Source organism: Thunnus maccoyii, chromosome 8 (genome assembly GCF_910596095.1).
Source record: "Thunnus maccoyii chromosome 8, fThuMac1.1, whole genome shotgun sequence".
Classification (NCBI taxonomy): Eukaryota; Metazoa; Chordata; class Actinopteri; order Scombriformes; family Scombridae; genus Thunnus; species Thunnus maccoyii.
In genome coordinates, this window is record NC_056540.1 from 5,085,763 (window position 1) to 5,105,099 (window position 19,337).

Here is a 19,337-nt window from a genome sequence, read left to right on the forward strand (position 1 = left end):
TTGGCTCACCCCATAGAGCACTAGTTGTGCTGTGAGGACCTCCCTTGCTGGCAAGTACGGGAATTGTAAGGAGCCGGCTGTTGCCCACTGGTCTACGGCAGCACTGCACTCCCAGAGCAGATGCCTCACCGACTCAGGCGCGCCACAACCAGGTCGGGGGCAGGTTGAGAGCGTTGACATGCCCCGGGAGTGCATAACGGACCTGACTGGGAGGATCTCATGAGCCACCATCCATGACAGGTCCCGGAGTCTGTTTGGAAGAGCGGAATGGTTGACGTTGCGCCAAACTGTCGAGGGCTCGCCGAATGCGAGCCCGCGCACTGGACTCACTGGTTCCCGCTCCTGCACAACAGAAATCAGAGACCGATGGTTAGTTAAAATATGCAACTCCTCCTGCTCCAAGTTAAAATGCTTTAAAAACGTCTGGATAAAAGCATAAACAGGTGGCAGGTTAAAAGACACAGGCACTTTAAGATCCGTGGGTAAAATCTTCATTTTTCTGAGGTAAGAGCCCATCCAGAATCGTGTCATTGCTTTTGTCTTGGGGTTTCCGGATGGGTCTGTGGCTGTTTTGAGGTGTAGTGTGATGTATCTACTTCCTAAAAACAAATATAAATCGGGCACTCCTTTTCCTCCTTTTTCTTTTGGCTTCTTCATGATGTCTCTTCTTAGCCTTTCCCACTTCGAGCCCCACAGAAAATAAAAGATGGCTCGGTCCAGATCTAAAAGCACTCTCCTAGGTGGGATAAAAACAGAACTGATCAGTAAAAGCAAAGGTAAAATCACTGCTTTAATGATTAAAACCTTTCCTTCAATGGTCAGTCCTCTAAGTCCCCAGTACCCTAGTCTTTGCCGTACTTTCCCTACCACGTCTGGCCAATTTGTTCTCCCTCCACCTTCCCTGTCAAATTTAATCCCCAGTATTTTCTGGTCAGTCTGGGTCATAGTCAAAGGGAGTCCTGTTGTCTCAGTCGCTGTCCATGGTCCATAAAACTGGGCTTGGGTCTTGCCTCTGTTTAATTTAGACCCAGAGGCCCGTCCAAACCAGTCAGTCAAGTCCAGCGTCCTATTAACAGATAAAAGGTCAGTGCATAAAATGTTCACGTCGTCCATATATAAAACACACTTGGTGACAAGTCCCCCGCTCCCTGGAACTCCCACCCCATTGATTCGTTGGTCCCTTCTCAACACCTGTGCCAGTGGTTCTATACAGGTGACATAGAGGAGGGCAGATAACGGACAACCCTGACGGACGCCGCAGTTGATATCGACTGCTTTTGTCAGATGCCCGTTAACAACGAATTTGCTGGTAATGCCCCGGTACAGCAATCCCACCCAAGCTACAAACCTCTCTGGGAACCCCATTTTTAGCAGTACCTGGAAAAGGTACTGGTGCGAGACCCGATCAAAGGCTTTCTCAAAATCTAAATTGAGTACCACTAGCCGGATGTTTCTGTCTCTCGCGTAACAGATGGTGTCTCGGATCAGTACGAGGCTGTCGGTGATCTTCCTCCCCGGGATGGCACAGGCTTGATCCGGGTGAATCACCTCTTCTAAAACCAAGGACATACGTGATGCTAAAACTTTACTAAAAAGTTTGCAGTCAAAATTTAAAAGTGTGATAGGTCTCCAGTTCTTCAGGTCAGTCTTGTCTTTGTTTTTGTGAAGAAGAGTCACTATCCCTACTCTAAAACTGTCAGGAAGTCGGTAAAAACGCTCAAAATCCATAAAAACAGTAAGCAAGTCAGGTGCTAAAATGTCCCAAAAAGTCAGATAAAATTCCAAGGGAAGTCCATCTTGTCCTGGGGACTTCCCTTTCTTAAAACTCATAAGACATTTATTTAACTCAAAAATACTAAAATCTTGGGATAAAAGCACACTGTCCTTTACTGTGTTTTCAATGAATTTTAAGACTTCAGTCATGGTGTCCATTTCAATGTTTTTTTCTTTGTACAATTCTCCATAAAAATTTTCAACCGTTTCCTTAATCTCTTCCATTGTGTTAGCCGTGCACCCATTGTCTTTTCTTAGTTTTAAAATGTTCCCCCCTTTATTTAAAATTTTCTTGAAGAAATATCGAGTGCACTTCTCCCCCTCTTCTATTTCCCGTTCCCTGCTCCTTAAAATGACACCCTTACTTTTTATTTCTGCTAAAACCGACATCTCTGTTTTAATTTGTTTAATCTCCTCATTAAAATCCATTCCATTTTGATTTAGTTTAAAATAGCGCTGTAGTCTTTTTTGCAGTCCCATCATGCGTCTGTCTTCTTTACTCTTTTTTCTCTTACCTGCTTTTCTAAAGAAAGTCTGGGTCTTTCCCTTCACCATTTCCCACCAGTGTGCACGTGAATCGTAAAAGTCTTGAAGGGTCTGCCACTCTTGGTACTGCTCCCTGTATTGACTAATGAGCTCCTTATCTTCTAACAGGGAGCAGTTGAGTTTCCACAGACCACTTCCTAATGTCACACCCGAAGAGAGTGAAAGGGTGCAGGAAAGCATTAGGTGATCGGAAAAGAAAACAGGGGTCAATCTAGCATCGGTTGGTGGGCAGTCCCGTGTAAAAATGTAGTCGATGCGAGAGGCTCTGGTGCCATCACCACTGAACCAGGTGAAGCCTTCCTCTCTGGGATGCATGGTTTTAAAACAGTCCTGGAGTTTAAAATCCTTGCAAATGCCCTGTAATAAAACCGATGTTTTATCAACTTTAAAATTATCCCCTGCTCGTTTCCTATCATTTCTACTTAAAATACAGTTAAAATCACCCCCTACAACTAATGGTACCCTACCTAGCATGTGGAACTGCAGGTCTTCTAAAAGGTCATACCTGTCATTCTTCTCATTAAAGCCATAAATATTTAAAAGGTTAAAATCCTGTCCCATAAAAGTCAAATGTGTTAAAAGTGCCCGACCGTCTCTCACCACAGTGCTGCCCTTCACCAGAACTTGAGGATTTTTTATTAAAATGGCCACTCCATCATTCTTGTTTTGATTTGACCCGCTCCATATTGATGATTTTGGCCACATATCCTCCCACTGTCTGTACTGTTTTAAAAACGGTAGGCCACATTCCTGTATTAAAAACACATCTGACTTAAAAGAATGAAGAAAGGATAAAACACTTTGGGCTCTAACTCTCGACTTCACACTTCTCACATTGATGGTTGAGAAGGTGAGTGTCATGAGTATGGTTAAAAACAACAGGTATGAAATTTTAAAAGACTAGAAAGGAGCTTAAAACATTAGAATACCTTTAAAAAGTAAAACAAGTGTTAGGCAATTTCTTGTGAATGTAGCTCTTCCTTCACTCCCACTGGTGAAGAGTGAAGGGGTTGAGCTCCATTCCCCAATCGGACTCTGGGGGTTGGCCTTGGACACAGTGTCGCATTTAATTTTGAGTCTCTAGGGGTTGATTGCAGAGCTATTGTTAAAAACGAGACCTCATTTGGTGAACTGGAGGGGAAGACTCTGGGTTCCTCCACAGATGAACTGTCTGAGAAAATCCCAACTCTTCCCCTCTTCTCTGAGACTACAGGAGACTCAGAGGACAATTCTGATGCAGGCCTCTTTGATTGCTGGGCTGCGGGGAGGGGGGCATCCTCGCTGTCTTCTTGTGATTGGACTTCTTCACATTCAGAGCTAGCTCCGCCCTCTGCCTGCATCACCCCATCCTCCACAGAACTCTCCATTGGTGGGGCTGTTGCAGGCCCCTCCCCCACTCCCGCCTCACCTGATAAGAACAGATACTACACTTGATCTTAGCCAAAAGGCCGAGAAGCGATGAACCCTTGCTGTTTGCTGCCCCGCCCCACCTCCTGCACAGTTCTGGCTCGTCGTGGTGCAGTCGTTTCAAACGACCGCAAGAACGACTGCCGCTTGGCAGCTCCGCCCAGGAGCTCCTTGGTAAGTAGGTAAGTAAGTAAGTAAGTAAATAAGTAAGTAAGTGAGCTTTTGTTCATACAGCACTTTTTAAAACACACAGTCACAACGTGCTTTACAGACACATACACGTGCAAAATCGAAACAGATGGATTAATAAAACAGACAAACACGACACAGAGAGAAATCAACCAAAATGAAATAAAACAGGACACGGGAAGAAGAAGGGAGGTATGCAGAAAGGCTTGCGGACGTCAATGGCCTTTGAGGCGTCTTTGAGGGAGGGACTCCCCACAACAGGGTTAATGTGGGACCTACGGCTAGTTCTGGTTAGAAGTCTAGCTGCTGTATTTTGGATTAACTGTAAACGTTTTAAAGAAGACTGACCGAGGCAGGTGTAGAGGGAGTTACGGTAGCCTAAACGGGAGAAAATGAACGTGTGGATTCATTGTTCGAGAACAACGGGGGACAATATAGGTCTTATTTTTGCAATATTTCTTAACTGAGGAAAACAGGACTGGACAAGCTCATTAACGGGACGGTCAAGCGTCGTATACTGGTCGAAGGTGATACCTTTAGAAGACCTTTGGCCGTGGACTTAAAGGTTGGGGTGAAGCGGGCCGATGAACTGAGTAGCAGCGGTGACAAGGATCGGTGCTCCCACACATCTTGTTATGGACAGCTGTTTTTGCTTTTCACAAACACACGAGGCTCTGCCAAACTGCAAAGCCTGCCAAAAATAGATTTAACTCGTGGGTGTTCCTCTCCACGGAAGTCTTTAGTAAAAGGCGAAAGACTTGTACGTTATGAAGAGAAACCAGAGTAAGTACGGCCCGCTCCTCGACAGCAGCCCAAGGAGCCCAGTCGTCCCAGCCACAACCTTCACGGTGAGCCTCACTCGCCTCCCGGGCCACACCCATTCCCCTACCCCGCACTGCGCTTCAGGGAGTTTTGGGCGCCGGGATTGCTCGTCTGTCACGTCGTTGCCACTAGACCTTCTGGGGCCTGTACTACGAAGCAGGTTCTACATGCCGGGGACATATTTTCCTTAGCTGGCCTCCCCGAGCCTAACATTGGCCACCCAGATAACCAGTACTAGGAAGCTGCCTATCCACGAGGTCAAACGCGACAAAGAAGACCAGGAAATGCAGCCAAAGTACTACCGTCCCCCTCAGGCGCTGGAGAGGAGCAGGAGACATCAGAAGCGGATCAAAATGTGGAAACGCTTCACGATTTTGCGTGTCATCCTTTTGCAGGGGCCATGCTAATCTTCTCTGTATCGAATCCAATTTTTCATACGTGCTGCCGTAGCAAGCACACAAGTCCTCAGGCGCTGCTTCCCTTTTACTACCCCGTGGGCAGAATGGCCCCTTGACCGCGGTGCAGTCTGGAGGACAGTGGGCGGCACCATTAAGCACGACAAGCGCGAGGGATGGGGCCTTTCTGTCGTTGACATCGCTGTGTTTTCAGTTGCTATCAACTGCCTGCTACTTCTTCGCGCATGCTTGTGAAAATCACAAAGTGGGTTAAGGCCAGAAATGGCCTCATGCCAAATGAGGGGGCCACGCACAAGTTGTCTGTCACGCAGGAGGCTTCATTTGGGCCCCAAAGCTAAGCATCCACTCCTATGACGCATGACAGGACGGCTCTGAGCATCTGCCTGTGGCGTGTGTCCGACCTTGGTTGTCGCCCTTCTCTGAAAGCCAGCAGGGGGTGCCGGACTAGATGGCCCATTGGGTCAAAGAGGCCCTTTTTCGGGTAAGGCCGAGCCGACGACATTCTTGAGAATGTCGCGTTCGGTATGCACAATATATTTTCTACATGTAACCGGCAAGAAACTTTGTCAGAGAGCAGGAACCTGTGATTGACATACCCCGCCGCAATGCTGAGGATTGGTTTTCAGACGCGGGCTACCAGACAACAAAAGTAGGCAGGTGGCCGCAGACACTCCAGTGAGGACAAACGCAGGGAAAATGCTGTGCAGATTCGACGTGTATTTCGCAGCTATTTGCAACACGGCAACGTTCCCTCTCTGTCATGTTTGTCTGCTAATCAAATCAGAGGTGCAAATCTCACTCTGTGTCACTCTACATTGCACGCCGCACTTTTGCCCCAGTTGTCATGGCTGATATTCTTCTGAGTAATTGGCATTCCACAAAGCAGAGAGAAGGGTGCACCGTTCCCAGCGGCACTGCAATGCCGGGTCGATGCGTGGAGTGAACGGAGCAAGCCCCTTTTTCAACTCCAAGTGCAAAAAATCCTTTTAATATGTTGTCCCCTTATAGAGGACGTATCAGATATTAAACTGATAAGAACAGATTTTTTCTTTCGAAAAAATTTATTGACACTCATTTCAAACACATTTCATCAAAGTTGTTCATATTCATGACATAAAAGTTACCTTGAAAATGCAATTCATAAATAAATAAATACATAAATAAATCAGTGTGATCTGTAAAACCACATTTAAAACAATAAAACTTTTGTTTTAAGAGGTATTACAGATAAAACCAGCATTGTCACAGGTAAAAGCCATTCATAAAACACTTCTCATGTGGATGACAGTATGTTTTGAGTGTCCATTTTAAAAGTCTTTAAAAAGGAGTGCATTTCGTTAAGATGTTTTTTCCAGGTCCTTCTTTGTGCAGGAGCGCAGTGAGTCCCTACCAAGGGTAACTCATTCCGCTCTCCCAAACAACGGGTCTCTCGGGATCCTGTCGTGGTGCTCAGAGGAGACTCTCACACTGATGCTCCTTCCCACCTGCCTCACCCGGAGAGCCAGGCCGCCGCTGCTTTGACCTTTTTGCGTGTAGCTCCGGCTCCTTCCTCCGAATGGGCACAGAGGCGATGCTTCTTTGTGGCTGTGTCCTAGGCCCGCCGCCAGCAGCTCCGGCCGCTTGGGCCGTCGCTGCGGCCATCCGGATCACAGCCACGGGGGGGATCTGCATGTGCTTTCTTACCAGCAAGTTTCTGGAGGTCCACATGGCGTCTTTGATGGCAGCTAGGGTGAGCCACTGCTTGGCAAAGTCATTCTTTTTTATTGCTGCTTGGCTCACCCCATAGAGCACTAGTTGTGCTGTGAGGACCTCCCTTGCTGGCAAGTACGGGAATTGTAAGGAGCCGGCTGTTGCCCACTGGTCTACGGCAGCACTGCACTCCCAGAGCAGATGCCTCACCGACTCAGGCGCGCCACAACCAGGTCGGGGGCAGGTTGAGAGCGTTGACATGCCCCGGGAGTGCATAACGGACCTGACCGGGAGGATCTCATGAGCCACCATCCATGACAGGTCCCGGAGTCTGTTTGGAAGAGCGGAATGGTTGACGTTGCGCCAAACTGTCGAGGGCTCGCCGAATGCGAGCCCGCGCACTGGACTCACTGGTTCCCGCTCCTGCACAACAGAAATCAGAGACCGATGGTTAGTTAAAATATGCAACTCCTCCTGCTCCAAGTTAAAATGCTTTAAAAACGTCTGGATAAAAGCATAAACAGGTGGCAGGTTAAAAGACACAGGCACTTTAAGATCCGTGGGTAAAATCTTCATTTTTCTGAGGTAAGAGCCCATCCAGAATCGTGTCATTGCTTTTGTCTTGGGGTTTCCGGATGGGTCTGTGGCTGTTTTGAGGTGTAGTGTGATGTATCTACTTCCTAAAAACAAATATAAAGCGGGCACTCCTTTTCCTCCTTTTTCTTTTGGCTTCTTCATGATGTCTCTTCTTAGCCTTTCCCACTTCGAGCCCCACAGAAAATAAAAGATGGCTCGGTCCAGATCTAAAAGCACTCTCCTAGGTGGGATAAAAACAGAACTGATCAGTAAAAGCAAAGGTAAAATCACTGCTTTAATGATTAAAACCTTTCCTTCAATGGTCAGTCCTCTAAGTCCCCAGTACCCTAGTCTTTGCCGTACTTTCCCTACCACGTCTGGCCAATTTGTTCTCCCTCCACCTTCCCTGTCAAATTTAATCCCCAGTATTTTCTGGTCAGTCTGGGTCATAGTCAAAGGGAGTCCTGTTGTCTCAGTCGCTGTCCATGGTCCATAAAACTGGGCTTGGGTCTTGCCTCTGTTTAATTTAGACCCAGAGGCCCGTCCAAACCAGTCAGTCAAGTCCAGCGTCCTATTAACAGATAAAAGGTCAGTGCATAAAATGTTCACGTCGTCCATATATAAAACACACTTGGTGACAAGTCCCCCGCTCCCTGGAACTCCCACCCCATTGATTCGTTGGTCCCTTCTCAACACCTGTGCCAGTGGTTCTATACAGGTGACATAGAGGAGGGCAGATAACGGACAACCCTGACGGACGCCGCAGTTGATATCGACTGCTTTTGTCAGATGCCCGTTAACAACGAATTTGCTGGTAATGCCCCGGTACAGCAATCCCACCCAAGCTACAAACCTCTCTGGGAACCCCATTTTTAGCAGTACCTGGAAAAGGTACTGGTGCGAGACCCGATCAAAGGCTTTCTCAAAATCTAAATTGAGTACCACTAGCCGGATGTTTCTGTCTCTCGCGTAACAGATGGTGTCTCGGATCAGTACGAGGCTGTCGGTGATCTTCCTCCCCGGGATGGCACAGGCTTGATCCGGGTGAATCACCTCTTCTAAAACCAAGGACATACGTGATGCTAAAACTTTACTAAAAAGTTTGCAGTCAAAATTTAAAAGTGTGATAGGTCTCCAGTTCTTCAGGTCAGTCTTGTCTTTGTTTTTGTGAAGAAGAGTCACTATCCCTACTCTAAAACTGTCAGGAAGTCGGTAAAAACGCTCAAAATCCATAAAAACAGTAAGCAAGTCAGGTGCTAAAATGTCCCAAAAAGTCAGATAAAATTCCAAGGGAAGTCCATCTTGTCCTGGGGACTTCCCTTTCTTAAAACTCATAAGACATTTATTTAACTCAAAAATACTAAAATCTTGGGATAAAAGCACACTGTCCTTTACTGTGTTTTCAATGAATTTTAAGACTTCAGTCATGGTGTCCATTTCAATGTTTTTTTCTTTGTACAATTCTCCATAAAAATTTTCAACCGTTTCCTTAATCTCTTCCATTGTGTTAGCCGTGCACCCATTGTCTTTTCTTAGTTTTAAAATGTTCCCCCCTTTATTTAAAATTTTCTTGAAGAAATATCGAGTGCACTTCTCCCCCTCTTCTATTTCCCGTTCCCTGCTCCTTAAAATGACACCCTTACTTTTTATTTCTGCTAAAACCGACATCTCTGTTTTAATTTGTTTAATCTCCTCATTAAAATCCATTCCATTTTGATTTAGTTTAAAATAGCGCTGTAGTCTTTTTTGCAGTCCCATCATGCGTCTGTCTTCTTTACTCTTTTTTCTCTTACCTGCTTTTCTAAAGAAAGTCTGGGTCTTTCCCTTCACCATTTCCCACCAGTGTGCACGTGAATCGTAAAAGTCTTGAAGGGTCTGCCACTCTTGGTACTGCTCCCTGTATTGACTAATGAGCTCCTTATCTTCTAACAGGGAGCAGTTGAGTTTCCACAGACCACTTCCTAATGTCACACCCGAAGAGAGTGAAAGGGTGCAGGAAAGCATTAGGTGATCGGAAAAGAAAACAGGGGTCAATCTAGCATCGGTTGGTGGGCAGTCCCGTGTAAAAATGTAGTCGATGCGAGAGGCTCTGGTGCCATCACCACTGAACCAGGTGAAGCCTTCCTCTCTGGGATGCATGGTTTTAAAACAGTCCTGGAGTTTAAAATCCTTGCAAATGCCCTGTAATAAAACCGATGTTTTATCAACTTTAAAATTATCCCCTGCTCGTTTCCTATCATTTCTACTTAAAATACAGTTAAAATCACCCCCTACAACTAATGGTACCCTACCTAGCATGTGGAACTGCAGGTCTTCTAAAAGGTCATACCTGTCATTCTTCTCATTAAAGCCATAAATATTTAAAAGGTTAAAATCCTGTCCCATAAAAGTCAAATGTGTTAAAAGTGCCCGACCGTCTCTCACCACAGTGCTGCCCTTCACCAGAACTTGAGGATTTTTTATTAAAATGGCCACTCCATCATTCTTGTTTTGATTTGACCCGCTCCATATTGATGATTTTGGCCACATATCCTCCCACTGTCTGTACTGTTTTAAAAACGGTAGGCCACATTCCTGTATTAAAAACACATCTGACTTAAAAGAATGAAGAAAGGATAAAACACTTTGGGCTCTAACTCTCGACTTCACACTTCTCACATTGATGGTTGAGAAGGTGAGTGTCATGAGTATGGTTAAAAACAACAGGTATGAAATTTTAAAAGACTAGAAAGGAGCTTAAAACATTAGAATACCTTTAAAAAGTAAAACAAGTGTTAGGCAATTTCTTGTGAATGTAGCTCTTCCTTCACTCCCACTGGTGAAGAGTGAAGGGGTTGAGCTCCATTCCCCAATCGGACTCTGGGGGTTGGCCTTGGACACAGTGTCGCATTTAATTTTGAGTCTCTAGGGGTTGATTGCAGAGCTATTGTTAAAAACGAGACCTCATTTGGTGAACTGGAGGGGAAGACTCTGGGTTCCTCCACAGATGAACTGTCTGAGAAAATCCCAACTCTTCCCCTCTTCTCTGAGACTACAGGAGACTCAGAGGACAATTCTGATGCAGGCCTCTTTGATTGCTGGGCTGCGGGGAGGGGGGCATCCTCGCTGTCTTCTTGTGATTGGACTTCTTCACATTCAGAGCTAGCTCCGCCCTCTGCCTGCATCACCCCATCCTCCACAGAACTCTCCATTGGTGGGGCTGTTGCAGGCCCCTCCCCCACTCCCGCCTCACCTGATAAGAACAGATACTACACTTGATCTTAGCCAAAAGGCCGAGAAGCGATGAACCCTTGCTGTTTGCTGCCCCGCCCCACCTCCTGCACAGTTCTGGCTCGTCGTGGTGCAGTCGTTTCAAACGACCGCAAGAACGACTGCCGCTTGGCAGCTCCGCCCAGGAGCTCCTTGGTAAGTAGGTAAGTAAGTAAGTAAGTAAATAAGTAAGTAAGTGAGCTTTTGTTCATACAGCACTTTTTAAAACACACAGTCACAACGTGCTTTACAGACACATACACGTGCAAAATCGAAACAGATGGATTAATAAAACAGACAAACACGACACAGAGAGAAATCAACCAAAATGAAATAAAACAGGACACGGGAAGAAGAAGGGAGGTATGCAGAAAGGCTTGCGGACGTCAATGGCCTTTGAGGCGTCTTTGAGGGAGGGACTCCCCACAACAGGGTTAATGTGGGACCTACGGCTAGTTCTGGTTAGAAGTCTAGCTGCTGTATTTTGGATTAACTGTAAACGTTTTAAAGAAGACTGACCGAGGCAGGTGTAGAGGGAGTTACGGTAGCCTAAACGGGAGAAAATGAACGCGTGGATTCATTGTTCGAGAACAACGGGGGACAATATAGGTCTTATTTTTGCAATATTTCTTAACTGAGGAAAACAGGACTGGACAAGCTCATTAACGGGACGGTCAAGCGTCGTATACTGGTCGAAGGTGATACCTTTAGAAGACCTTTGGCCGTGGACTTAAACGTTGGGGTGAAGCGGGCCGATGAACTGAGTAGCAGCGGTGACAAGGATCGGTGCTCCCACACATCTTGTTATGGACAGCTGTTTTTGCTTTTCACAAACACACGAGGCTCTGCCAAACTGCAAAGCCTGCCAAAAATAGATTTAACTCGTGGGTGTTCCTCTCCACGGAAGTCTTTAGTAAAAGGCGAAAGACTTGTACGTTATGAAGAGAAACCAGAGTAAGTACGGCCCGCTCCTCGACAGCAGCCCAAGGAGCCCAGTCGTCCCAGCCACAACCTTCACGGTGAGCCTCACTCGCCTCCCGGGCCACACCCATTCCCCTACCCCGCACTGCGCTTCAGGGAGTTTTGGGCGCCGGGATTGCTCGTCTGTCACGTCGTTGCCACTAGACCTTCTGGGGCCTGTACTACGAAGCAGGTTCTACATGCCGGGGACATATTTTCCTTAGCTGGCCTCCCCGAGCCTAACATTGGCCACCCAGATAACCAGTACTAGGAAGCTGCCTATCCACGAGGTCAAACGCGACAAAGAAGACCAGGAAATGCAGCCAAAGTACTACCGTCCCCCTCAGGCGCTGGAGAGGAGCAGGAGACATCAGAAGCGGATCAAAATGTGGAAACGCTTCACGATTTTGCGTGTCATCCTTTCGCAGGGGCCATGCTAATCTTCTCTGTATCGAATCCAATTTTTCATACGTGCTGCCGTAGCAAGCACACAAGTCCTCAGGCGCTGCTTCCCTTTTACTACCCCGTGGGCAGAATGGCCCCTTGACCGCGGTGCAGTCTGGAGGACAGTGGGCGGCACCATTAAGCACGACAAGCGCGAGGGATGGGGCCTTTCTGTCGTTGACATCGCTGTGTTTTCAGTTGCTATCAACTGCCTGCTACTTCTTCGCGCATGCTTGTGAAAATCACAAAGTGGGTTAAGGCCAGAAATGGCCTCATGCCAAATGAGGGGGCCACGCACAAGTTGTCTGTCACGCAGGAGGCTTCATTTGGGCCCCAAAGCTAAGCATCCACTCCTATGACGCATGACAGGACGGCTCTGAGCATCTGCCTGTGGCGTGTGTCCGACCTTGGTTGTCGCCCTTCTCTGAAAGCCAGCAGGGGGTGCCGGACTAGATGGCCCATTGGGTCAAAGAGGCCCTTTTTCGGGTAAGGCCGAGCCGACGACATTCTTGAGAATGTCGCGTTCGGTATGCACAATATATTTTCTACATGTAACCGGCAAGAAACTTTGTCAGAGAGCAGGAACCTGTGATTGACATACCCCGCCGCAATGCTGAGGATTGGTTTTCAGACGCGGGCTACCAGACAACAAAAGTAGGCAGGTGGCCGCAGACACTCCAGTGAGGACAAACGCAGGGAAAATGCTGTGCAGATTCGACGTGTATTTCGCAGCTATTTGCAACACGGCAACGTTCCCTCTCTGTCATGTTTGTCTGCTAATCAAATCAGAGGTGCAAATCTCACTCTGTGTCACTCTACATTGCACGCCGCACTTTTGCCCCAGTTGTCATGGCTGATATGCAGCCATCTGAGACGGGCAGACTGAGGAGGCTGCTGCATTTCTTCTGAGTAATTGGCATTCCACAAAGCAGAGAGAAGGGTGCACCGTTCCCAGCGGCACTGCAATGCCGGGTCGATGCGTGGAGTGAACGGAGCAAGCCCCTTTTTCAACTCCAAGTGCAAAAAATCCTTTTAATATGTTGTCCCCTTATAGAGGACGTATCAGATATTAAACTGATAAGAACAGATACTACACTTGATCTTAGCCAAAAGGCCGAGAAGCGATGAACCCTTGCTGTTTGCTGCCCCGCCCCACCTCCTGCACAGTTCTGGCTCGTCGTGGTGCAGTCGTTTCAAACGACCGCAAGAACGACTGCCGCTTGGCAGCTCCGCCCAGGAGCTCCTTGGTAAGTAGGTAAGTAAGTAAGTAAGTAAATAAGTAAGTAAGTGAGCTTTTGTTCATACAGCACTTTTTAAAACACACAGTCACAACGTGCTTTACAGACACATACACGTGCAAAATCGAAACAGATGGATTAATAAAACAGACAAACACGACACAGAGAGAAATCAACCAAAATGAAATAAAACAGGACACGGGAAGAAGAAGGGAGGTATGCAGAAAGGCTTGCGGACGTCAATGGCCTTTGAGGCGTCTTTGAGGGAGGGACGCCCCACAACAGGGTTAATGTGGGACCTACGGCTAGTTCTGGTTAGAAGTCTAGCTGCTGTATTTTGGATTAACTGTAAACGTTTTAAAGAAGACTGACCGAGGCAGGTGTAGAGGGAGTTACAGTAGCCTAAACGGGAGAAAATGAACGCGTGGATTCATTGTTCGAGAACAACGGGGGACAATATAGGTCTTATTTTTGCAATATTTCTTAACTGAGGAAAACAGGACTGGACAAGCTCATTAACGGGACGGTCAAGCGTCGTATACTGGTCGAAGGTGATACCTTTAGAAGACCTTTGGCCGTGGACTTAAAGGTTGGGGTGAAGCGGGCCGATGAACTGAGTAGCAGCGGTGACAAGGATCGGTGCTCCCACACATCTTGTTATGGACAGCTGTTTTTGCTTTTCACAAACACACGAGGCTCTGCCAAACTGCAAAGCCTGCCAAAAATAGATTTAACTCGTGGGTGTTCCTCTCCACGGAAGTCTTTAGTAAAAGGCGAAAGACTTGTACGTTATGAAGAGAAACCAGAGTAAGTACGGCCCGCTCCTCGACAGCAGCCCAAGGAGCCCAGTCGTCCCAGCCACAACCTTCACGGTGAGCCTCACTCGCCTCCCGGGCCACACCCATTCCCCTACCCCGCACTGCGCTTCAGGGAGTTTTGGGCGCCGGGATTGCTCGTCTGTCACGTCGTTGCCACTAGACCTTCTGGGGCCTGTACTACGAAGCAGGTTCTACATGCCGGGGACATATTTTCCTTAGCTGGCCTCCCCGAGCCTAACATTGGCCACCCAGATAACCAGTACTAGGAAGCTGCCTATCCACGAGGTCAAACGCGACAAAGAAGACCAGGAAATGCAGCCAAAGTACTACCGTCCCCCTCAGGCGCTGGAGAGGAGCAGGAGACATCAGAAGCGGATCAAAATGTGGAAACGCTTCACGATTTTGCGTGTCATCCTTTCGCAGGGGCCATGCTAATCTTCTCTGTATCGAATCCAATTTTTCATACGTGCTGCCGTAGCAAGCACACAAGTCCTCAGGCGCTGCTTCCCTTTTACTACCCCGTGGGCAGAATGGCCCCTTGACCGCGGTGCAGTCTGGAGGACAGTGGGCGGCACCATTAAGCACGACAAGCGCGAGGGATGGGGCCTTTCTGTCGTTGACATCGCTGTGTTTTCAGTTGCTATCAACTGCCTGCTACTTCTTCGCGCATGCTTGTGAAAATCACAAAGTGGGTAAGGCCAGAAATGGCCTCATGCCAAATGAGGGGGCCACGCACAAGTTGTCTGTCACGCAGGAGGCTTCATTTGGGCCCCAAAGCTAAGCATCCACTCCTATGACGCATGACAGGACGGCTCTGAGCATCTGCCTGTGGCGTGTGTCCGACCTTGGTTGTCGCCCTTCTCTGAAAGCCAGCAGGGGGTGCCGGACTAGATGGCCCATTGGGTCAAAGAGGCCCTTTTTCGGGTAAGGCCGAGCCGACGACATTCTTGAGAATGTCGCGTTCGGTATGCACAATATATTTTCTACATGTAACCGGCAAGAAACTTTGTCAGAGAGCAGGAACCTGTGATTGACATACCCCGCCGCAATGCTGAGGATTGGTTTTCAGACGCGGGCTACCAGACAACAAAAGTAGGCAGGTGGCCGCAGACACTCCAGTGAGGACAAACGCAGGGAAAATGCTGTGCAGATTCGACGTGTATTTCGCAGCTATTTGCAACACGGCAACGTTCCCTCTCTGTCATGTTTGTCTGCTAATCAAATCAGAGGTGCAAATCTCACTCTGTGTCACTCTACATTGCACGCCGCACTTTTGCCCCAGTTGTCATGGCTGATATGCAGCCATCTGAGACGGGCAGACTGAGGAGGCTGCTGCATTTCTTCTGAGTAATTGGCATTCCACAAAGCAGAGAGAAGGGTGCACCGTTCCCAGCGGCACTGCAATGCCGGGTCGATGCGTGGAGTGAACGGAGCAAGCCCCTTTTTCAACTCCAAGTGCAAAAAATCCTTTTAATATGTTGTCCCCGTATAGAGGACGTATCAGATATTAAACTGATAAGAACAGATACTACACTTGATCTTAGCCAAAAGGCCGAGAAGCGATGAACCCTTGCTGTTTGCTGCCCCGCACCACCTCCTGCACAGTTCTGGCTCGTCGTGGTGCAGTCGTTTCAAACGACCGCAAGAACGACTGCCGCTTGGCAGCTCCGCCCAGGAGCTCCTTGGTAAGTAGGTAAGTAAGTAAGTAAGTAAATAAGTAAGTAAGTGAGCTTTTGTTCATACAGCACTTTTTAAAACACACAGTCACAACGTGCTTTACAGACACATACACGTGCAAAATCGAAACAGATGGATTAATAAAACAGACAAACATGACACAGAGAGAAATCAACCAAAATGAAATAAAACAGGACACGGGAAGAAGAAGGGAGGTATGCAGAAAGGCTTGCGGACGTCAATGGCCTTTGAGGCGTCTTTGAGGGAGGGACGCCCCACAACAGGGTTAATGTGGGACCTATGGCTAGTTCTGGTTAGAAGTCTAGCTGCTGTATTTTGGATTAACTGTAAACGTTTTAAAGAAGACTGACCGAGGCAGGTGTAGAGGGAGTTACGGTAGCCTAAACGGGAGAAAATGAACGCGTGGATTCATTGTTCGAGAACAACGGGGGACAATATAGGTCTTATTTTTGCAATATTTCTTAACTGAGGAAAACAGGACTGGACAAGCTCATTAACGGGACGGTCAAGCGTCGTATACTGGTCGAAGGTGATACCTTTAGAAGACCTTTGGCCGTGGACTTAAAGGTTGGGGTGAAGCGGGCCGATGAACTGAGTAGCAGCGGTGACAAGGATCGGTGCTCCCACACATCTTGTTATGGACAGCTGTTTTTGCTTTTCACAAACACACGAGGCTCTGCCAAACTGCAAAGCCTGCCAAAAATAGATTTAACTCGTGGGTGTTCCTCTCCACGGAAGTCTTTAGTAAAAGGCGAAAGACTTGTACGTTATGAAGAGAAACCAGAGTAAGTACGGCCCGCTCCTCGACAGCAGCCCAACGAGCCCAGTCGTCCCAGCCACAACCTTCACGGTGAGCCTCACTCGCCTCCCGGGCCACACCCATTCCCCTACCCCGCACTGCGCTTCAGGGAGTTTTGGGCGCCGGGATTGCTCGTCTGTCACGTCGTTGCCACTAGACCTTCTGGGGCCCGTACTACGAAGCAGGTTCTACATGCCGGGGACATATTTTCCTTAGCTGGCCTCCCGAGCCTAACATTGGCCACCCAGATAACCAGTACTAGGAAGCTGCCTATCCACGAGGTCAAACGCGACAAAGAAGACCAGGAAATGCAGCCAAAGTACTACCGTCCCCCTCAGACGCTGGAGAGGAGCAGGAGACATCAGAAGCGGATCAAAATGTGGAAACGCTTCACGATTTTGCGTGTCATCCTTTCGCAGGGGCCATGCTAATCTTCTCTGTATCGAATCCAATTTTTCATACGTGCTGCCGTAGCAAGCACACAAGTCCTCAGGCGCTGCTTCCCTTTTACTACCCCGTGGGCAGAATGGCCCCTTGACCGCGGTGCAGTCTGGAGGACAGTGGGCGGCACCATTAAGCACGACAAGCGCGAGGGATGGGGCCTTTCTGTCGTTGACATCGCTGTGTTTTCAGTTGCTATCAACTGCCTGCTACTTCTTCGCGCATGCTTGTGAAAATCACAAAGTGGGTAAGGCCAGAAATGGCCTCATGCCAAATGAGGGGGCCACGCACAAGTTGTCTGTCACGCAGGAGGCTTCATTTGGGCCCCAAAGCTAAGCATCCACTCCTATGACGCATGACAGGACGGCTCTGAGCATCTGCCTGTGGCGTGTGTCCGACCTTGGTTGTCGCCCTTCTCTGAAAGCCAGCAGGGGGTGCCGGACTAGATGGCCCATTGGGTCAAAGAGGCCCTTTTTCGGGTAAGGCCGAGCCGACGACATTCTTGAGAATGTCGCGTTCGGTATGCACAATATATTTTCTACATGTAACCGGCAAGAGACTTTGTCAGAGAGCAGGAACCTGTGATTGACATACCCCGCCGCAATGCTGAGGATTGGTTTTCAGACGCGGGCTACCACACAACAAAAGTAGGCAGGTGGCCGCAGACACTCCAGTGAGGACAAACGCAGGGAAAATGCTGTGCAGATTCGACGTGTATTTCGCAGCTATTTGCAACACGGCAACGTTCCCTCTCTGTCATGTTTGTCTGCTAATCAAATCAGAGGTGCAAATCTCACTCTGTGTCACTCTACATTGCACGCCGCACTTTTGCCCCAGTTGTCATGGCTGATATGCAGCCATCTGAGACGGGCAGACTGAGGAGGCTGCTGCATTTCTTCTGAGTAATTGGCATTCCACAAAGCAGAGAGAAGGGTGCACCGTTCCCAGCGGCACTGCAATGCCGGGTCGATGCGTGGAGTGAACGGAGCAAGCCCCTTTTTCAACTCCAAGTGCAAAAAATCCTTTTAATATGTTGTCCCCGTATAGAGGACGTATCAGATATTAAACTGATAAGAACAGATACTACACTTGATCTTAGCCAAAAGGCCGAGAAGCGATGAACCCTTGCTGTTTGCTGCCCCGCACCACCTCCTGCACAGTTCTGGCTCGTCGTGGTGCAGTCGTTTCAAACGACCGCAAGAACGACTGCCGCTTGGCAGCTCCGCCCAGGAGCTCCTTGGTAAGTAGGTAAGTAAGTAAGTAAGTAAATAAGTAAGTAAGTGAGCTTTTGTTCATACAGCACTTTTTAAAACACACAGTCACAACGTGCTTTACAGACACATACACGTGCAAAATCGAAACAGATGGATTAATAAAACAGACAAACATGACACAGAGAGAAATCAACCAAAATGAAATAAAACAGGACACGGGAAGAAGAAGGGAGGTATGCAGAAAGGCTTGCGGACGTCAATGGCCTTTGAGGCGTCTTTGAGGGAGGGACGCCCCACAACAGGGTTAATGTGGGACCTATGGCTAGTTCTGGTTAGAAGTCTAGCTGCTGTATTTTGGATTAACTGTAAACGTTTTAAAGAAGACTGACCGAGGCAGGTGTAGAGGGAGTTACGGTAGCCTAAACGGAAGAAAATGAACGCGTGGATTCATTGTTCGAGAACAACGGGGGACAATATAGGTCTTATTTTTGCAATATTTCTTAACTGAGGAAAACAGGACTGGACAAGCTCATTAACGGGACGGTCAAGCGTCGTATACTGGTCGAAGGTGATACCTTTAGAAGACCTTTGGCCGTGGACTTAAAGGTTGGGGTGAAGCGGGCCGATGAACTGAGTAGCAGCGGTGACAAGGATCGGTGCTCCCACACATCTTGTTATGGACAGCTGTTTTTGCTTTTCACAAACACACGAGGCTCTGCCAAACTGCAAAGCCTGCCAAAAATAGATTTAACTCGTGGGTGTTCCTCTCCACGGAAGTCTTTAGTAAAAGGCGAAAGACTTGTACGTTATGAAGAGAAACCAGAGTAAGTACGGCCCGCTCCTCGACAGCAGCCCAAGGAGCCCAGTCGTCCCAGCCACAACCTTCACGGTGAGCCTCACTCGCCTCCCGGGCCACACCCATTCCCCTACCCCGCACTGCGCTTCAGGGAGTTTTGGGCGCCGGGATTGCTCGTCTGTCACGTCGTTGCCACTAGACCTTCTGGGGCCCGTACTACGAAGCAGGTTCTACATGCCGGGGACATATTTTCCTTAGCTGG

General features: G+C 48.2%; 12 non-coding genes and 3 pseudogenes across 12 annotated transcripts; all 15 read right to left on the reverse strand.

Annotated features, from left to right (window-relative positions):
* Nucleotides 1-3,673: 3,673 nt before the first annotated feature.
* LOC121902791 lies at nt 3,674-3,779 on the reverse strand (annotated as a pseudogene).
* Nucleotides 3,780-4,586: 807 nt separating this feature from the next.
* Nucleotides 4,587-4,702, reverse strand: LOC121902864. The gene has a single exon (XR_006097834.1). It is a non-coding gene; the product is annotated as a U5 spliceosomal RNA (small nuclear RNA).
* Nucleotides 4,703-5,087: 385 nt separating this feature from the next.
* LOC121902948 lies at nt 5,088-5,194 on the reverse strand. The gene has a single exon (XR_006097913.1). It is a non-coding gene; the product is annotated as a U6 spliceosomal RNA (small nuclear RNA).
* Nucleotides 5,195-6,042: 848 nt separating this feature from the next.
* Nucleotides 6,043-6,218, reverse strand: LOC121902778 (annotated as a pseudogene).
* Nucleotides 6,219-10,596: 4,378 nt separating this feature from the next.
* Nucleotides 10,597-10,702, reverse strand: LOC121902792 (annotated as a pseudogene).
* Nucleotides 10,703-11,509: 807 nt separating this feature from the next.
* On the reverse strand, nt 11,510-11,625 carry LOC121902865. Its single transcript, XR_006097835.1, has one exon. It is a non-coding gene; the product is annotated as a U5 spliceosomal RNA (small nuclear RNA).
* A 385-nt stretch (nt 11,626-12,010) lies between these two features.
* On the reverse strand, nt 12,011-12,117 carry LOC121902963. The gene has a single exon (XR_006097926.1). It is a non-coding gene; the product is annotated as a U6 spliceosomal RNA (small nuclear RNA).
* An 889-nt stretch (nt 12,118-13,006) lies between these two features.
* Nucleotides 13,007-13,197, reverse strand: LOC121902656. Its single transcript, XR_006097647.1, has one exon. It is a non-coding gene; the product is annotated as a U2 spliceosomal RNA (small nuclear RNA).
* An 807-nt stretch (nt 13,198-14,004) lies between these two features.
* Nucleotides 14,005-14,120, reverse strand: LOC121902866. The gene has a single exon (XR_006097836.1). It is a non-coding gene; the product is annotated as a U5 spliceosomal RNA (small nuclear RNA).
* A 385-nt stretch (nt 14,121-14,505) lies between these two features.
* Nucleotides 14,506-14,612, reverse strand: LOC121902964. Its single transcript, XR_006097927.1, has one exon. It is a non-coding gene; the product is annotated as a U6 spliceosomal RNA (small nuclear RNA).
* An 888-nt stretch (nt 14,613-15,500) lies between these two features.
* Nucleotides 15,501-15,691, reverse strand: LOC121902695. Its single transcript, XR_006097685.1, has one exon. It is a non-coding gene; the product is annotated as a U2 spliceosomal RNA (small nuclear RNA).
* Nucleotides 15,692-16,498: 807 nt separating this feature from the next.
* On the reverse strand, nt 16,499-16,614 carry LOC121902867. The gene has a single exon (XR_006097837.1). It is a non-coding gene; the product is annotated as a U5 spliceosomal RNA (small nuclear RNA).
* A 384-nt stretch (nt 16,615-16,998) lies between these two features.
* LOC121902965 lies at nt 16,999-17,105 on the reverse strand. The gene has a single exon (XR_006097928.1). It is a non-coding gene; the product is annotated as a U6 spliceosomal RNA (small nuclear RNA).
* Nucleotides 17,106-17,993: 888 nt separating this feature from the next.
* Nucleotides 17,994-18,184, reverse strand: LOC121902696. The gene has a single exon (XR_006097686.1). It is a non-coding gene; the product is annotated as a U2 spliceosomal RNA (small nuclear RNA).
* An 807-nt stretch (nt 18,185-18,991) lies between these two features.
* LOC121902868 lies at nt 18,992-19,107 on the reverse strand. Its single transcript, XR_006097838.1, has one exon. It is a non-coding gene; the product is annotated as a U5 spliceosomal RNA (small nuclear RNA).
* Nucleotides 19,108-19,337: the final 230 nt, after the last annotated feature.